We start from the raw sequence: 18,654 nt of genomic DNA on the forward strand, positions 1-18,654 counted from the left end.
TTTTATCTCAAGGTCATCAATTCAAATCCAAGTCAGACTGATAGCAACTGAAAGCCATTTGATGAGAGTGCTAATGAGCCTGGCCTCGTTACTGGAAATTTAAGAACACCTCAGCATTTAGCTCCTTGTGCTGCCCTGAGAGCAGAATGGGGAGGTTTGGAGGGGCAGATCCAGCCCAGCAGGCAGAGCTGTGCTTCCCTCCTCACCCACTGCTGCAGGAACCTGCTCTGCTCCAAAATTCACAATTCACTGCTCAGTCTTTATCGTGGGAAGGCTGGAAAAAGGGATTCTACTTCCAGCACCCCGAGTGACCACTTCAGATGTGCAGAGGCAACACTGCTCAGGGCTGTAACAGTTCCACTATTAATGCATCACTTTTATTTGATATCTCACTGTTTTCCCAGCGTGGATCAAATTATGTGCCAAAGCAAACCAGTGCAGGGAGAGAAAAGAATCCCTGTGCAAACTCCAGCGACTGCTCAGCTGCTCTGACACCAGCCAGCAAACAAAGCACAGCACATATTGCCTGGCTTGACAAGCAAACTCAAAATATTCTCTGATAAAATCCCTGGAATAATTTCCTTTGTTCTGGTATAATACCTGCAGAACTCATCGCTGGCTCTGGAATTAACATGATGCAAAGCACTGATAAGAACCCCACTGATGTTGTCCTTTTTATGCTGAATGGGATTTTTATTAAAAAATACCCTTCCAATAAAAGCAACAAACACTAGAGACACATTTTCAATTATTTTCAAATTAAAAATAGAAAGCATCCCAGAAGGACTTTGCTTTCATGTCTTTCCCAGGCAAAGCTCAGTGTTAAATCAACACCTACAAATACCTGCTTGCAGGTGTAACTGAGGACACAGAGAAGCACCAGTGTGACACAATCATTATAAACTGAGCAACTTGGGCTGCTGGAAAATGTCAATGAGATGATCTTTAAGGTCCCTTCAAACCCAAACCACTCCATGATGCTGTAGGAACAGGACAAGTGTTCTCTGTAACATCTAATACCCACAGATTCCTTTTTGAACCTCCCTAGTCCCTTCCAGCCTCAATTACTTCAAGATTCTAAAAATTATCCACCTCATGGCTCACATGAACTCCATCTTCAGCAGTGCCAGGGTTTAGAGGAGCAGGTTTGGGTTTCAGGAGTGAATAATGGATTAATTTTAGAGGTACCCAGGTGCCTAAAGATGCATTTTACAACCAGTCGTGGCTTACTATGTCTGGATAATCAATTCCCTTAATTCAATTTTCCCCCAGTGTAATAACCATTAGAAATTCAGCCTGTACCCAGGGGAGACTGCAGAAATCCCCAAACTCTCACTTCTCTGCTGTCTAGAGATGCCTCAGCACCCACAATTCCTCACCTAAACCCCTATGGATGCCTCTTATGTCAGTGCTGAATTTGGTAACTAATTCCTAAATCCTGATGATCTCATATTTATAACAGTGGGAACAAACCCTTCAAATTTATGGAAGCTTCCCAGGGGCAGGGAGGTCACGGGGCTGATCCCTGCCCTGAGAAACGGGTTCAGGCAGAGAGGAAATGGCACAAAAACACAGAAGTGGGTGCTTGGAGCTGGGTGCAAAGGGAAGAAACACTCCAATTCCAAAGATCCACACTGCAGGCACAGCCAGGCTCCAGCTCCAAAGGCTGAAGAACTTTAGGACATCCTTGGTATTCAAAAACCGTGTGGATGTGGCACTTAGGGACATGGGGACAGGGGTGAGTGGTGGCCTCGGCAGCGCTGCAGCAGCCAGTGGGATTTGATGGCCCTAAAGGTATTTTCCAACCTCAGTAATTCTGTGATTCCACGCAGGAAGCTGCTCAAGTCTGCACCTGGAATGCTGTGCCTGCATTTCCAGTGTTCCTCCCTGGAAATGGAAGAGCTCAGCCCGTGGGACACCCTCCCAGAGAGAAGGTTTGGGAGATAAAAAGGTGGGAGAAGGTTCTGGAGGTGTTCAAGAAGAAACAACACAGACTGTCCACTGAGAAAAACAGAATAAATCCTTCAGGAGAAGGTTTGGGGAAAAGGTAGAAGGTTCTGGAGGTGTGCAAGAAGAAACAACACAGACTGTCCACTGAGAAAAACAGAATAAATCCTTCAGGAGAAGGTTTGGGGGATAAAAGGTAGGAGAAGGTTTTGGAGATGTGCAAGAAGAAACAACAAAGATTGTCCACTAAGAAAAACAGAGTAAATCTTCCTTCTTTTTCGTTCATACCCAAAAAACCAGCTTTCCATGGTGGCTTTTCCAGCTGGATGGGCTTGAAAGAGGGAAAGTTTATCAGCTAACTCACAAACACACAAGGAAGTCAGCTTTTCAGGTCAGAGCTGCTCCCACAATGAGGTAAATGAAAATATAACCAGATTTTATGGAGATCTGGACTTACACAGCAGCTGGATCCCACTGCCTGCCTGATTAGCTGGGGCTAATCAGAAATTAGTGAATTATTTTCTACTTGGAGCAATTGCTGGCTGTAATGGAAAAACTCCATTTATCAGTAGGTATAAGAAAAGAATTTTTAAAAAATCCTAAAACCTTTTATTCAGACAAACTACATTTTGTCAATAACTTAGTCGTTCTGAATTTCACAGACCACAAAAGTTCACAAAATGAAATTCAGCAGCAGATATGTAAGAAACCTGCTCTCTATGGCAGTCAAGGCCAGTGAGCAGAACACAAAATCTTAAAAAAAAATGGCAGCTCAAAAGGAAGTTATAGTGTAAATAATTCCCATTATAGGCAAAGCTTTCACCTTGAAGCTCCTGTTAAAAGAAGTTCATGGGAAATACACATATTGGTAGCCAAGACTCCCTTTTCAGCAGCCACAAACAGAAAGAAAACAGAATTACAGGAGGGTTGGGTTTTCTTTTCTTTTTTTCTGAATAGGATTTAAAAATAGTTAAATAAACAGACAGAACCCCCTTGCCAGTGTGATTATTTCCTCCAGGCACATCTCCCTACAGGAAGGGCCCATGGGCACTAAGATCCCGTGGAAACAAACTGTCCTGGAGAAGTCCAAGCCATAAATAACTCCAGGGCTCCAAAGCCTTTTCTCCCTGGTGAACAGTTGTTGGCAGTGCCACCATGAAGTCCCTGCTCTTCCGCTATTTCTCTTCAACTTTTAGGAAATCCAAGGAAATCCATCCAGCCCTTCCCTGCCCCGATGGGGGGAAATCCCAGCAGCTGCTGGAGAGCAGAACGGGACACTGACCTTGAAACAATCAGGGTGGAATGGCCACAGCACCTTTTTCTCCAGAACTGAGGGTGTTTTTTAAATGTAAAATCACAATTTCCTCACCAATTAGTTGCTACAACAGGATAAAGCCTGGCTTAAGGCTCAGCTCCACACAATAACAAATGAATGTTTGCCCGAGCTGCAAAAAGAGAAGACAAACAAGCTCCATCTGACCTCAGAGCTGTCAGGCTCTGAAAGCATGTCCACACCCTCCAGGGAATTAAAATCACAGGGAGGCATTCCAGAACCTGCCTACCTGCACAAACACATACACACACACACATTTGTGCTTTTATAGAGAGTTTTTTCCAGACAAAAATGGTATCACACAGGTCCAAAATGGACTTTAACTGTGATCATTCAGATAGAGAGGCAAATCCAATCGACATCCAAAACATTTAATTAAAAAGAAAAGCATGCATTTCTAACCAGTACATGGGGCTGCTTCCTCATCAGTGCATGGTCAGGCTGTAGTTTTACATCTGAATCCTTCTCCCCACTTTACTGCATCTAGAAATAAAGACAGAACTGTGAATTGTGTAATGGCATGTCATATGTTCAATTTATCTAAAACCAGCACCTTTATCAGCACAATTCCTTTGCTTTATTTTTTTTTCCCTGTATTCTGAGTTTCTGTCTGATCTCATTCTCCTTGCCCTTCATTTACCTGGAAAATGAGAGGTTTTTCCATATTTGAATAACAGAAGCAACATACCCCATGGAATAAAGGAAAATGGGCTGAAGTGAGAAGATCTGATTTTTGTTCTAAACCTGGTTTGTGGCCTTGGAATGAGGCACTTTTCTGCACATTTCCCCTCTCTCCCTTTGCCTTTCTTGTCTGCTTACATTACAAGCTCTCTGCAGCCTGTTAGGTGTTTATACAGCACCAAACAGATAAGATTCAGCTTTCCTCAGAATCACAAGATAACACAAACCCAGAAACAATAAATCTTATCAATCACCACCTACATTATTGCTCTCGAAACATGAAACACATTTCAAAGTGATTTTCAATAGTTACTTTCTTTAAAGGAAAAGAAATAAAAATGACTCATGGAAGAAAAGTGTGTCCAAGAGGAAACAGATCCCAGATCTGATTTTTGTTCTAAACCTGGTTTGTGGCCTTGGAATGAGGCACTTTTCTGCACATTTCCCCTCTCTCCCTTTGCCTTTCTTGTCTGCTTACATTACAAGCTCTCTGCAGCCTGTTAGGTGTTTATACAGCACCAAACAGATAAGATTCAGCTTTCCTCAGAATCACAAGATAACACAAACCCAGAAACAATAAATCTTATCAATCACCACCTACATTATTGCTCTCAAAACATGAAACACATTTCAAAGTGATTTTCAATAGTTACTTTCTTTAAAGGAAAAGAAATAAAAATGACTCATGGAAGAAAAGTGTGCCCAAGATCCCTTAACTGGTTTTTTTTTTTTTTTTTTGGATTTTTTTTCCAATACATTCCACCTGTTTTAAACACATTGACCAAGAGCTGCATTTCTGTATCTTTACTACAAGGCCAGGACACACCTCTGCCACTGACCTCGATATTCCCACCTAGAGCTGGGTCACAGGATGCTCCACAGTGTGCTGGGAGCAGCCAAAGCACAGAACAGACTTTGGAGCTGTAATCCCACTTTTCCTGCTCTCCCAAATGTTACAACTCGCACAGTGCAAGCACCAGACCCATTCCTGTGTCACCCAGGAGCAAAAGGAGCACACAAACACCATCTTGGTCTGGTTTTACCTCTGTGGGTCACCTTTAAAAGTGATTTTCTTTCCAGCCTCTCTGTACGATATTCAGAGAGACGTCTTGAGGGAGAAGAAGTGACAAAGAGGAATTCAGCTAACCTATTTTCTTTCTTGTCACTACTTGATAATCTCTTTATCTGCTCTCATCTCACCAGGTGCAGACAGACTTATTTCCCCATGGACAGGGCCAACCCCTCTCCCAAAGTGCCCACGTGCCCCTGGACTTCCTTTCCCAGAGCGTTTCAAATTCACATTGCAAAGTGCCCCTGATCTTTTGGGGTAAGCAGAGCCAGATGTAACAGATGTAAACACATAAAATGTCAGTGCTTATTGCCACACACATCTTTAGCCTTTCAGGGAGCTCCTGTGGCCATGGGCATACAGGGAACATTGGTAAGAATCTCCCCATCAACAGAAGTTTGCAGTTTCACTGAAACACAACTCACTAGCACATATATTTTACAGTTTGACCCCGCAGTCGATAAATTATGGTTTTGGTGTGAACAGAAAACATTTTCTAAAGCTCTGAGGTGATTTAGAAACCCCAATTCTGCTTTCAGCTGCACCTTAATCCTTCTTGACTTCTATTGAGGCTTTAGCCCAGCAATGTTTGCTCTCCTGCTGGCACTGCACTCAGCCTTTCAGAGAGCCTCCACCTCCCCAAAGCAATGTGACTGCAATTTGTAATGCCAAATGCAAATCTCCTCAGCCACAGCCTGTGCCAGCTGGGCACAGCCCAACCAAGCTGTGCCAGCCTGGTCCAAGCTTTGCAAGACATGCCTGGGCTGGAAAAGAGAGCAAACTCCAACCCAGCCCCGTGCAGAATCACCAGGGCTGCAAAGCAGAGTGGAAAAATCCTTCTGCCACAAACCAGGGCAGAAGAGAGGCCATTTTCAGGATTTCAGTTCATCACAGGGCTGGACTCAGGGAGTTCAAGACAAGATGCTGTTATTACATCAGGTCCAGACTTCCTGCCATTACACTGCCCCCAGTTAGCTCTGCATTAAGCCAATTCTCCTGCAATTGATTAAAAGCTCTCCTCCAAATAAAATTTAAAAAAAGAAATCTCCTGGTTATTTAGAGGAAAAGGAAGAAATTCAACACTATTTCAACCTGAGATTCCGAGGGAGGAGGGAATGATGATTTGTATCTCCCCCTCCTCCTATTTTTTAATCTCTCTCAGAAATCACAGCAGAGAACAGTAACTCAAATGCTTTATAGCTGAATTCATTTTCATCAGCTGTCTCCTATCTTTACCAGTTGTTTGTCTGCTTCTCCCATTTATGCTGTGCATCTTGGACTTATCGATCTTGTAAGCTTTAAATTACAGCTATCCATGAAAAAAAAAGAAAAAAAATAAGCAAGAGGCAAACCACAACAGGAAAAACCAGACCTAATAAAGGATTTCTGAAGGGCTGCTCACTTTTGCTAGAAGAAAATTTTAATGGCATTTCCTGGAGGGAAGGTCTGCAGGGCTGAAGTTATTAGTGGACTGTATGGACAGAGGACAGGCAAAAAAAAAAGCTGTCAGATTGAAGGGTTTATAGCAAAAAAAAAAAAAAAAAAAAAAAAAAATCCAGTGAAAAGTGTAGGAAAACTTGGGGGAAAAATACAAGATTTATACAAGTATCAATCAGCTGATTTATAGCACTGGGTTTATTAGAGCCAGCCAGTTTATAGCAGTTCTTGTGGTTTCAGGCTGAGTTTAAGCAATAAGAATTCACTGCTCCCCAAAACCACTGGAAATATTTCCCATGCCAAAGGCAGAGCAGGGGCAGAGCTGATTTCTGTGCTCAAGGGCACCCACTGCAGCTCAGAGCCTGCTCAGGGGCTCACTCCAGGCTTCTGGGGCTGTCAGAGAACCATGGAATCACAGAATGATTGAAACAGCCCTTAAAATCATCTCATTCCATCCCTCCTTCCATGGGCAGAGATACCTTCCACTGCCTTCCTTAAAGAACTCCATGAATCCCCAGGATCCTCCTGCACCTCCAATCCAATATTCCTGCAGTGATCCTGCCATTCCCCAGGGAAGCTCTTCCAGAATTTTGCCCAAGACTCTTCTACAACATGAAGGAAAAATTATGACTCAGGGGCCTCTGTTCCAGGTGTTCCCACCTGGGGTGATGCTGTGGGAAGGGGAAAAGGGAAAGGGAAAGATCATCATTCCTCTTGTGGAACAACCAGGCACAGCCAGCTCTGGCCTCCCTAGCTGGGCTCTCTGGCTGCAGCAAGTTCCTTAAGTTTAAAAATCAACCACAGGGTTTATTTCACTGAGGAATAACTGAAACCAGGTCTGTCTTAATGAGAAAACCTGTCTCCAGTCTGCACTGAAAACTCAGCCTGTTGGGTTTTCATGCCTTGAGTACAAGGGAAAAACCTGCACCCTTCCTAACTGGGATTTCTGACTGTCCTAGAAACCTTGTGGCCTGAATCAAATTGAGGTGCCCTGGTGTGGTAAACCTGTTGGGATTTTTAAAAATGAAAATCTAATCTTTTCCTCTGTGGGTATGGGCAAAGTGTCTGCATGTCTGGGTTCCTGCAGAAGCATTTTACTGCTCTGATGTTCCACAAGGACACGGTGGGACTCTGTCTTTCAGGTTCCCAAAAGTCAGAGGAGCTGACAGCTGCCCCAGTGAGGGAATGCAGGTGACATTTCCCTGCACTCAGCTGCTCACTCCTGCCTTGCAGCACGGGGAGAGGCAGCAGGGCACAGAGGTGCCTTGGGGACATCCCTGATCCCCGTGTCCAGCTGGGGCTGCTCGGAGTCTGAGCAGCACCAGGAGCAGGGCTGGCATCACCCACTGCCTCTGGCCGTGCCACAGATGGCACCAGCAGCTCCCCAGGCTGCTGCACCTCCAGCTGGCACAGGAGGAGCAAACAAAGAGGGATGAGCAGCCCCTGCTGCAATGTGACCTTCACATCCCATCCGTGCATTGCTCCTCAACAGATATACAAATTACAAAGTCAAAACCTGCCAGTCAGGCTCAGATAATGCTCTGCAAATGACAAATAAATATTTAAATGTTACTTGGGCTGTGCCTGCTGCAGATCCCGCAGAACAGAGGAAGGGAATTCACAGATTTGTCCTGGAGGACTTGAGAAGGAAGAATGGCATCAAAGGAGGGGAATGCTGGCCAGGATGGAGCTCTGGCACTGCTCTGGCTGCTCCTGAAGCCACCCTGCTCCTCCAGCACTGCCTGCACATCAAACCTGCCTGGACTCTGCTCTCAGGGCACTCCACCAAGGCTGATCCTATTTCAGGGAGGTGTGGGTGGCAAAGGGATGAAAGGACCTAAATCCCAGCACCCCAGCTGGGCATTGTCCCCATCAGCCCCAGCAGTGAGGCATGAGCTGCCCTTGTGCTTGTCAACAGCTGAAGGGTTTTCAAGGAGGAGGTTCCGTCAAGCAATAAAAAGATGCTTTAACCAGCTTGGAAAATAGCACAGGGTGAAATGGATAAACTTTCCCAGCAAAAGGTCAAGGTCCTTACAGCTTATGGATGCCACAGCAATGCAAATGTGCTAAAGGGAGCATTTACAGTGATGTCTTCTGACTAACACCAAGTACATAAAATTTATAGGGCTTGAGAAAAAGAACAGCAAGAGAGAAAAAAACCCTTTAATAAAGAAACAAACAAACATTCTCAATATAATTTTACCCATGTGCATTTTGAACACAACCCAGCAAAGATGCAGTGTGCTGAGTAGAGTCAACACAAGCATTTTTCTGTTCCTTAAATAATATGATTATTTTCTTTTCAACAACAGTAGGAGATATTAATTTTACAGGAGTAAAATTAAGAAGTCTAGTTTAGTAGACATGCTTTGCCCATATTTCAACTTTTTCCACCAGGAAAAAGAAATTAATAAAAATATGTTTCTACTCTGTGGGACATATAGAATAAGGTGGCTCATAATTACTCCAAGCACAGTGCTACAAGTTGCTCAAATAACTGTTTATTTATTACTGGAATATGAAGAATATGAAGAGAGCCTTGCTATACTAATCACAGCTGTCTGGGCCCACCACATGATGCTGCCTGACAATTCCTGTGATTTACTGCACCAGTAAAAGAAGGCAGCCATGAACACATTTTTGTAAATCAAGTCTATTGGGCCAGATTTGGGTCCTCGACTGCTCAGGCATAAGAAATGTTATAGCTCTTTGCCAGTACATAATTCAGGTGCTGAACTTAATAATAATATGGATGTAGGGCATTAAAAGCTGTTAGAATAGTTACCAGGAGAGAATCACCTTGGCTCCAGCACCCATGCAAAGGCTCATTGCTGCACAGCCTCTCTCTGAGCCTTGCCATTACCCAGCCACAGCAGAGCCATTTTTCCCCTAAAGAAAATGTCAAGGTCTGTGCAGAATCACCCAGCTTTCATGTTCACACCACCAGTGAGTGCTCAGCAGTTAAACCCCGTGCCACGACACACACGAGTTGAGTTTAAATTTACAGCGCACGCCAGGTGTTCTTATTGCCCCTTAAGGGAACCTGGGACTGGGGCAGAATCACCTCTGTCGGTGTTTCCCTGCTGGGTCAATAAATCCTGATAGTCCATAAAAGTCAGCGAGCAAAACCGACAGCAGCAGCAGCCTGCCAGCACTTTGGGGTAAAATCTGGCAACTTAGCACCTGCCTATTAGTCAGAATGATTCTGCATTTAATGGCCCCGAGGTTCAGGCAGCACTCACACTGGTTTTAACAACCTCCTAACGTTCAAAGCTGCATTACTTTGGGCTCCTCACCACGGAGGATGTGCAAACCCAGCAGCACGTGGGCTGAAAAAAGGATTTCTCCAAGTGAAGGAGCATCCTGAGTGTTTGCACAGCAGCTGAGAAATAGCCACGGTTTTCCAGGAGACCCATGGAACCTTAGCACAGTGTTGGGGTTTCAGGAATGAAAGCAGCCAGAAAACTTGCCCTGTGTTTTTGAAGATAAAAAAAACCTTCAAAAAACTAATTTTTCAGCTATTCACACCCAAAGTCATGGTCATTCTCAGGCACTCTGGAGCAACTCTCAGCATAGAGAAACAGAATCCCCAAAAGATTTAGGTTGGAAGGGACCTTAAATCCCATCCAGAGCCACCCCTGCCATGGCAGGGACACCTCCCACTGTCCCAGGCTGCTCCAGCCCCAATGTCCAACCTTGCTTTGGGCACTGCCAGCCACAGCTGCTCTGGGCACCCTGTGCCAGGGCCTCACACCCTCCCAGGGAAGGATTTCTTCCCAGTATCCCATCTAAACCTTCTCTCAGTTTGAAGGTAAATAGCCTTCAATTCAAATAAATCAGGTTTTCAAGTTAAAATGTATTTACCCCACCTGGCAAGCCATTTCCTTATGTTTCCTGGTTAAAAATTCCATGCAAATTGAACTGAGGGTGGTTTTTTTCACTCTACAAACCAGAAGTCAACCCCATGCAAGCTGTCATGAGCATGAACTCTGAAAGGACAGAAGGACCTAACCCATGGCACTGAGTGAAAATAACAGGCAAAGAAGTTTGAAAGTTTTTTAAATTATCAGTTTTCTGCTGCCCTTTTCATAACAGATTTAGAATATCGTTTTAATGAAGGATGATTTTTTTTCCTGTTATAAAGATAGTTCACTGTTAAACTGTAATTTTCACTTTTTTTCCTCAGGAAATGCCCTTTAAATGCACTTGAAAATTGTCCAATATCGAAATTGGAAACTGAACCTTATAATGTGTGATTCTATGCTGAGATTGCTAATGATCACACAAACTAATAAGTAACTTATTTGGCATCTAAAATGATAAGCAAATGACGAAAGAAGCAAATTAAAAGATTTCTACACCCAACTGGCAAATTATTTACAGACTAAAAAAGCCTCTACAGACAGACATAAAAGTGAATGACTTTCAAGCAGAAGGAAAAAATGAAGTCTGTAGTCTGAAGTTGCTCATTATCCCTCATTTGTTCAATTCTTATCTTGATTTGGTCATCAACTCCCTGCTTGCTTGTTAAGATGGTCAAGCCATGCAAACAAAGTGATATTTGTTCCCATAACAACATTGAACCCTTATATAGCATTTTTCATCATCAAATCTCCGAGCCTTCTGCGAAGAAGGAGAGCTTTGTTATTTATCCCCAATCCAGATAAGGAAATTACAGCAGTGGGATAATTGCAGAGCCAGAAATAAAACTTCCGAGTCCCAGCTAATGGCCTCAGCAGCAGCACAGGGCATTTGATTAACACAGGAGACAACCGAGGTCGAGATGGGCAATTTGAGCATCCCAGCTTCTGGACTGCTGAAAGGAGTCCAGAAGGAGGAAAGTGCAACTGAAAAAAGTCATCAATTCAAGGAGTGCTTTGCACTGGCACTCGAGGCTTCAAGTGTGCTGTTAACTCCTTGTGCCCACAGACGTGCACCAAGACTTCACACCAACAGTCCCTCAGCAAGAAAGGTCATCAAGAAGATGTTTAATTTATTATGGCACTCCAAGTATTTGGAGTCCAGTAGGATTTCTTTTTTTTTTTTTATCAGAAAAAAAATACATGTTTCTACTGGGAAATGAATTCTATAGGAGTAAAAGGAGTTTAAAACAATGCCAAGACAACAGAATTTTCCTCAGAAGAGATTATTGGGTCAGAATTATTTCTCAGGAATTTTGTGCTGTGAAACAGGGCTGTTGGGAGTAAATTCTTGGAGGCCAGAATGAGAGGCCATCAAGGAGGGCGGTTTGCTGCCCATCACCCAGTTAGGAGCTGGAAGTGGATAAAGCTTGAGTCAGCCTTCACAAAACACAGCCACTGGTGATGCACCAGCCACTGAGATCTCCTGGCAGCTGAAATTGAGGGAGCAGCTTGGCTTGCTCTGGGAGGTGGGAGTTGTGAGGCCATGGCTGACTGCCCTGGGGGCAGGAGGGCACAGGAAAGCTCCCTGATCCTCATGGAAAACCTCCCCAAAGCACAAGAACAACCCACCCCCGTGAGTGGAAGTGGAGCAGACGTGGCAGAAGGCTGACTTGGCTGGACATGGAATGCCTGAGCGAGCTCAAACACAGAAGGAAAGTGAACAGAAGGTGGAAGTGGGGTCTGTCCAGGAGAACTACAGAAGCCTGGCCCAAACTGCAGGGAAAAAAGGAGGAAGAGCAAATCAAATCCCAGGTGGAGCTGAAGGTCTGTGTTTTTTAACACAGGAAGTTTAAAATTCTTAGTATCTAGGGTTTTAATAATGCAGCACATAACTTTGGAGGAGAGCTGGGAGAGCTGGGTTTGTCCAGCATGGAGAGAAGAAGCCTAATTCCTGTTTTCAACCCAGCAAAGCCCAGAGCAACCACATTTAAGTTCAAAATCAACATTAAGTTCAATGCCTGATTTCAGTTCAAAGTCAACATTAAGTTCAATGCCAACATTCAACAGGAGGACCTCCAAAGGTCCCTTCCTACTTAGATTTTTCCACAATTTTAATGGTTTCTCCTTCACTTGTGCTCACCAGAGTGCATATATCACTCTAAATAATTATTCTGACTTGGTGCAATGCTTTCAAACTCAATACAAAATTCCATACATATCTGAGAAGTAGCCAACTGCAGGTGAGCAGTAGCATGGCCCAAAACCCAGTCAGCTGGAGCCAATTAAAGCCTGACCAAGCTCCCCTGACACCAGAAGGCCTAATTGAACTTCTCCCCTCTGTGCAAGATGGAGATTTTTGCCTTTTCCACAGAAGGCCAGAATGAAGGGTTTGCTGCTCTGAGCCTCTGCAGAGCAGGATCATTATCAGAACACAGCCATCAAAACAGGAGATGTCTGCAGTGATTAAAATAATGCTATTCCACCCTCTCAGAAAAGAAAAAAACCAAAACACTTCCCCTGCAAAGAGCCCATCTCAGATGTTTAGTCCCAGACACCCATTTTTACCCTCCTGGCAAACAGAAAGTGTGAGCAGGAGCAAGTGACACACAGGCAGATTTAGAATTAAACTTCAAAAGCAAGTGGCTCATTAAGGAAACCAAGACATGTATGAATGATTGTTAGCTACAGTCTAATAAAACCTGAGCCTGGTTTTAAAGAGGAGAAAAAAAATAAGGCTAAAAATGCATGTTGACTGAAACATATAAACTTACAGTGGATATCAATTGGTATTTATAGCTGCTGAATAATGCACTCATTACTATTCATTCTCATTACTGTGCATTTTGCAACTGTCACAAAAAATACAGTGACTGACTGACAGCTTTTAAAATATTTTTATGCTTCAAGAACCAAAATAGCTGAAAGAGAGCTGGAATTACAAATTCAAAAAGACTGGACAATCTGCCAGTAGTGCAGCAATCTAGCTGTCTCTTAATTCCTGTTTTTAAGTTCAAATCTCCCCAATATTCTATGTTAATTAGAATAATCATTTTGCTTTTCTCCCTTTTTTTTTGGGGGGGGGAGTGGAATCATGTTTCACTTCTATGTGGCTTTGTTGTATGAAAAATCTGTATATCAGGAAGAGTATGAGCAACATTTTCCCCTAATTAGTCCATAAAAATGCTAATTTCTCTAATGAATCAGATTGAAATATCACAGGAGTAGGTAACAGCACAAATACAGAGTTTGCTTATGGGGTAGGCTTTTGCTAATCACTACCACAGCACTGGGCAGCTCACAAAGCCAACACTCTAATGAGGTTACAGAGGCAAAAGATGCTCATCTGAATTTTTTTGGTATAAAAAAATAGACAGTTACTTGCCTGTGCTGTCACAGCACCCTTGAATTTGTGTCTGTATGTGAAGAAAACCAGATCCTCAGCATTTACAGCCCAGCTTTTCCATCCCCACGCACTCAGGTCCTCTGCCTGTTTACTCAAGCTGAGGATGGGGCCATAAATCTTTATCCTGCCCAATTTCATTGTTAACATAATCCATTTCTGAGACAGATAAAATAATACTGCCCTTTTTTTCATGGACCAGTAGCTAATAATGTCACCAGTTTGAATGATACAAGACTGAGATCATTGTCTGTCTGCCCCACAGCATCTTTCTCTCTAATTTTTTTCCTGCCCTTACACTTTGGCTCCTGCCTTCTGTGCTGGCACATACTGAGGCACTTGTATCCAAGCTGCAGATCTAGGAAGGAGTGGTCTCTCTCCTAGTCAAAAATCTAGGAGAATCAATGAGCTCTTAGAGGAAATCTCCTAGGGTTTGACCTTCAGGGTGGCCTTTTACTCTTTAAACCTCATGTAAAACAGCGATTCTGCCAGTCAATCCTTAGTAAAAGATTTAAAGAAAGGGACTGTTGCCTATTGGTGACACCAGAAATCTAAGCAGGAATTAAGCAGCTTGAAAAAGCCTTTAAATTCAACTCACCATTCTCCCCGAGCTCTCCATATATTCTTTATGGCCCTGTGTTCCCCCAGCCCTTTGATCATTTTATATTGAAGCAGTCTCTTGTTTAATACGCAGCTAAGATGACTGCAGGATAACATCAAAACAGGGGGGAACAGAAAGAACATGAAAGAATATGAAGTCAATGGCTTTGCCAATCACAATCCACAAACAGGGCTGGTTAAAAGGCTCGGCGTTACAGAGCTGCCTTTATGCTCTCACAAAGCTTCACGCAGCGTTAAGACCAACGACAAACTGAGACTAATGATTAAAACTACACTGGGCTGCCTTTCTTCTGCTTTAATTGTTGCTTGCTTTGCTCAGAGGTAACAGATCTGCTGCAAACCCAGCACCTGTCTTTGTCCCACAGGTTCACTGCACCAGCTGGTCTCACCATTTTTCTGTCAGCAATCGGAGTTTCCAAGCCAGGGTTTCCAATAAAACATGGTCCATCATCCTTGTGCCATCACAGATTGGTTTTGTTTGGAAGGGACCTTAAAGTTCATCTTGTTCCAAGCCCCTGCCATGGGCAAGGACACCTTCCACTAGACCAGGTTGCTCCAATCCCCATCCAAGCTGGTCTTGATGCTCCTCTAACAAGTTCCAAAGGTATTTTTGACAAGAAGCAAAAAGGGAGAAGAGTGTTCATTGAAATCTCCCTCATGCTCCATCAACCCACTTCCACAAAAAAATAAAGAAGAAACAAATCCTAGTTACACAAGACATTGACTTCTTGATGCCCAACCACTTCCTGGTGCAGTATTAACATAACAACAACTTCCTGGTGCAGTATTTACGCAAAAATCCACCGCATGTTTTGGACGCCAGACAGAAGGAAAAGTTGATGTCTTCTGTCTAGAGCTCCTCTCACACTTGGTTTTCATGCCATATTTCTTGGCTGCCTACACTCATGTTAATCTGCTAAAATCGCTTTACCCACTTGGAAGGCAACGTTTCACTTGTACTCAGTTCTATTATTCATCAGACAAGCAGCTCCATGACTGACTGCTAATTATCCTTTCCCCTGCACCGCACCGACAGTCGCGGTGGCGGCAGCAATTTATTCTTCCTCCCATGGAGCCACGAGGTGGGAGCTGAGCCCCATTGAAGTTGGTGACAAAGTCCCCAGAGGTTTCAATTGTGCTGGGAATTCATCTTTTAATGGGAAGAGACCTGTCTTAAGTGTTATTTAGTGAATGATGTCACCAGCCCGAGATAACAACTGACAGGAGGAGAACGTGCGCGCGCTGCCAGTGGGGCCAGGACGGGACACAGCTCTCAGGGGCTCTGCTGGCTGTCACATCCCTGTCACAGGGCCAGACAGGATTGTCCCACATTCCCTCCCAACAGGGAACAGCCTCAGGTCTGCTCATGCCCTGTGTGCAGTTGCTGGGAACTTTGGGGGTGATGGAGAAATCCCATTTACCTTTTTCATTTTTCAGACTCAGTGTGTAACAGGGAGACACAATCCCTGTTGCAGAAGGAGTTTGGAGCAGCTGTGGCAATGTAAATTCCCAGTGTAAATTCCCACTGCTCCCAAATTTCTTTAATAGAAGCAAGAGCCAAAAGGACAATAAATGAGATGGCAAAGCAAACTTTCCCTGACTTCTTTTCTATTCACTATCCTAGACATGCTGGCAAAGGAGGGAACACAGAGAACATGAACATTGTCCAAAATGCTCACTTCTTACACAGGAAGTTGTAGTTTTCACTAGAAAATGCTTTGTTTATGTAAATGAGAAACGGAAGATGAAATCCTAGTGTTGATTAACACATTTTCTGAATCACAACAGGCTTTGAGGATAATTTTGCTGCTTTGTTTGGGGTTTTTTTTTGCCTTCCCAATAAGCTATCCTGACTTGTCCTTTCTCTCACCTTGTCCTGCTGCCTCAATCTCCCTCAATTACATAAACCAAAGTTATCTCATTTTTGCAACTTTTCACTCCTATTCCCTGTGCCTGAACTGGGAAGGGGACAGCGAAATAAATAAATAAATAAAAATCGATGTGCACTGTACTGGTTGTTTGCGAAATTAGACAATTAATTCTGTGTAAACTAACCTATCAGGAAGGCACACTGTGGGGATTCGGAGAGCTGATATTGCAGTACACTGGATTAGGAAAGAATGCTTTAATGAGATCCCTGGAGAGTCTCCATGGACTTGGACCATCCCCTCCAAAAGATCATTTTTACCCCATTTAACTGCCAGTGTGTTGTGTCTCTGATACACACATGAACAAAAAGAAAGAAAGAAAAAAAAACCCTGAAGAAAACCTACAAATAAAGAGCACTATTAACACAATGACCAGGACCAATGAGAATGGTGCTTTTCAGGCTCAAAAAAGACATTATGTCATTTTCAACACACAGGGGCCATCAGAAAGAACATCTGTGTATTAAAACCCGCTGCACTTAAAGCCATTTACAGCCAGAGTAGCAGCAGCATAAAGAAAGCTTTTACACACAGGAGGGTGTAAAAAAACCCTATAATAACAATAATAAAAAAATAAAATCACATTGTGCTCGCCAGAACAATCTGCAACATGGCTTTTATTAAAATTTAATTTTTCTTTAAGTAAAGACCTAGCGTAGAGCTTGCCAAGTGCAGTAAATGCCCCAGTTTAACGTGATTTTTCAAATAAACTGGAGAAAACAACCTTGAGCCCCAAACTCAAAATGGCTGTATTTCAAAATGATTGCTTGCTGTAAAATAACAGCTGGAAAACAGCAAGGCAGAATGTTTTGGTGAGGAGCTGAGCAGTAGGGTTAGAAGCTGTTCTTCTATTTGCAGAGTCTCTGTAAAGACATGTACAACCACATTTATGCCTTCAATCTCAGCAATCAATACTCTCAGCTTCCAGAAAGCTTTTCCAGGGAAGCCTGTGGATTTTTCTTACTCTTGTCTGTTTTACAGAAGTGTCTCTGCAACTGAGGCCTGAGATCAGAAGGGGAAAACCCCTAAAAATTTGAAATTAAATGCAAATAAATAAAAAAGCCAATAGAGAAACGGTTGAAAATATTTAAGCCAGGCCCGTAAATTAAGAGGAATTCTTTTCTCTCCAACTCTACTTTGTGCAAGGACCAAGTCTCTGCCTCAGCAGCAGAAGGTGCTGGACAGCTCTGACTGTGAGACCAGTGTTTATTTCCAATAGCCTCATGTCTCGGAAAATCAGCAGGTTTGGGAGTTAACGAGTTAAGGAGTTGATAGGAACACTCGGGGCTGAAGCATTAAGCACTTAATGAATTGAAACCACCCGAATTCTCATTGTGCTGCTGCCGTTTTACCTGGCCAGCTGGTGACACCCGCACCTGGAGCTGGGACACCCCAAAAGCCAGGCTGGGAGAAGCCAACAGGACATGGACAGCCACCTCCAGAGCCTGCTCTCCGCAGGGGAGGGCACTCCAGCGTGCCTTAATCACCCCTAATTGATTTCACACCACCAGGACACTGAGAAAGAGTTCAAATACACTCTTTGAGTCCTAATATTTACACGGGCAAACATTTGTTTATCTGTCAGCTGTTTAATCCCAGGGCCTCTGCAGAGCCCGGGACAGGCTCTTAAGTAGCTTTCTCCAGTTTTGATTAGCTGACTGCAGAGCCAGCCCTATAAATATTCCTAACGTTTGCACCCAATGGACCAAGTGTTTTGTTGAGCAGACTAATTGGTTCACAACCCCTGCTAAGTATCAGCCCTATCATCCCCGACTGCCGTGGGCTACGATCATCATTAGCCAAGTGACAATCTCCTGGAGAATTTGGGCTCCTTAATCTCCCTTCTCCCCGAGGACATCAAACTTATTATGGGTTAAAGCTCTCCGAGCTGGCTCTCGCTCCTTTCCGAGGCTGGATGCTCAGCACTGAAGGGAAAACCTCCTGAACGTGGGGGCACAAAGGAAATTTGTGGCCACTTCTCAAAAAAGGTGCTGCAGAGGGAGCAGAGGGAGAGATTTTGGTGCAGAGGGACAGACCCTGCCTGCACACACATTTCTGCAATTCCACGACTTCCAGGAGATGGATGAATTAACAGATGCCAGGTGGAAACAGTCCTCGATCAGCATCAAACCACACTGACCCCAAAACATCCTGAGAAAGTTCTGGGGGCTGCAGAACCCCTGAGAGCCAGCAGTGCTGGGGACAGGAGCACTGCAGAGGGAGGAGAAGAGCAAGAAGTGAAACACAGGCCAAACGCTGGAACGAAAGGTGAAAAAGAGAATAAAGTGGGGAAATGGAAGGCAAACTGAGGAGATGTCATGTCCTCAGTCAGGCAGAACCCACACAAAGAGGAGCAGCTCCAGACAATGCAAACC

At 43.8% G+C, this 18,654-nt stretch overlaps 1 protein-coding gene across 1 annotated transcript in view; it reads right to left on the reverse strand.

Annotated features, from left to right (window-relative positions):
• The window catches only part of CHL1 (cell adhesion molecule L1 like), a 120,861-nt gene that overhangs the window by 86,640 nt on the left and 15,567 nt on the right, over positions 1-18,654 (reverse strand). The window contains exon 3 of the mRNA XM_041464458.1: positions 3,683-3,763. The gene's annotated coding sequence lies outside the window, so the exon portion shown is untranslated. The remainder of the gene's footprint in view (positions 1-3,682; positions 3,764-18,654) is intronic.

The sequence above is a fragment of the Pyrgilauda ruficollis genome, unplaced genomic scaffold (genome assembly GCF_017590135.1).
Source record: "Pyrgilauda ruficollis isolate IOZ18807 unplaced genomic scaffold, ASM1759013v1 scaffold10, whole genome shotgun sequence".
NCBI classification, from domain to species: domain Eukaryota; kingdom Metazoa; phylum Chordata; class Aves; order Passeriformes; family Passeridae; genus Pyrgilauda; species Pyrgilauda ruficollis.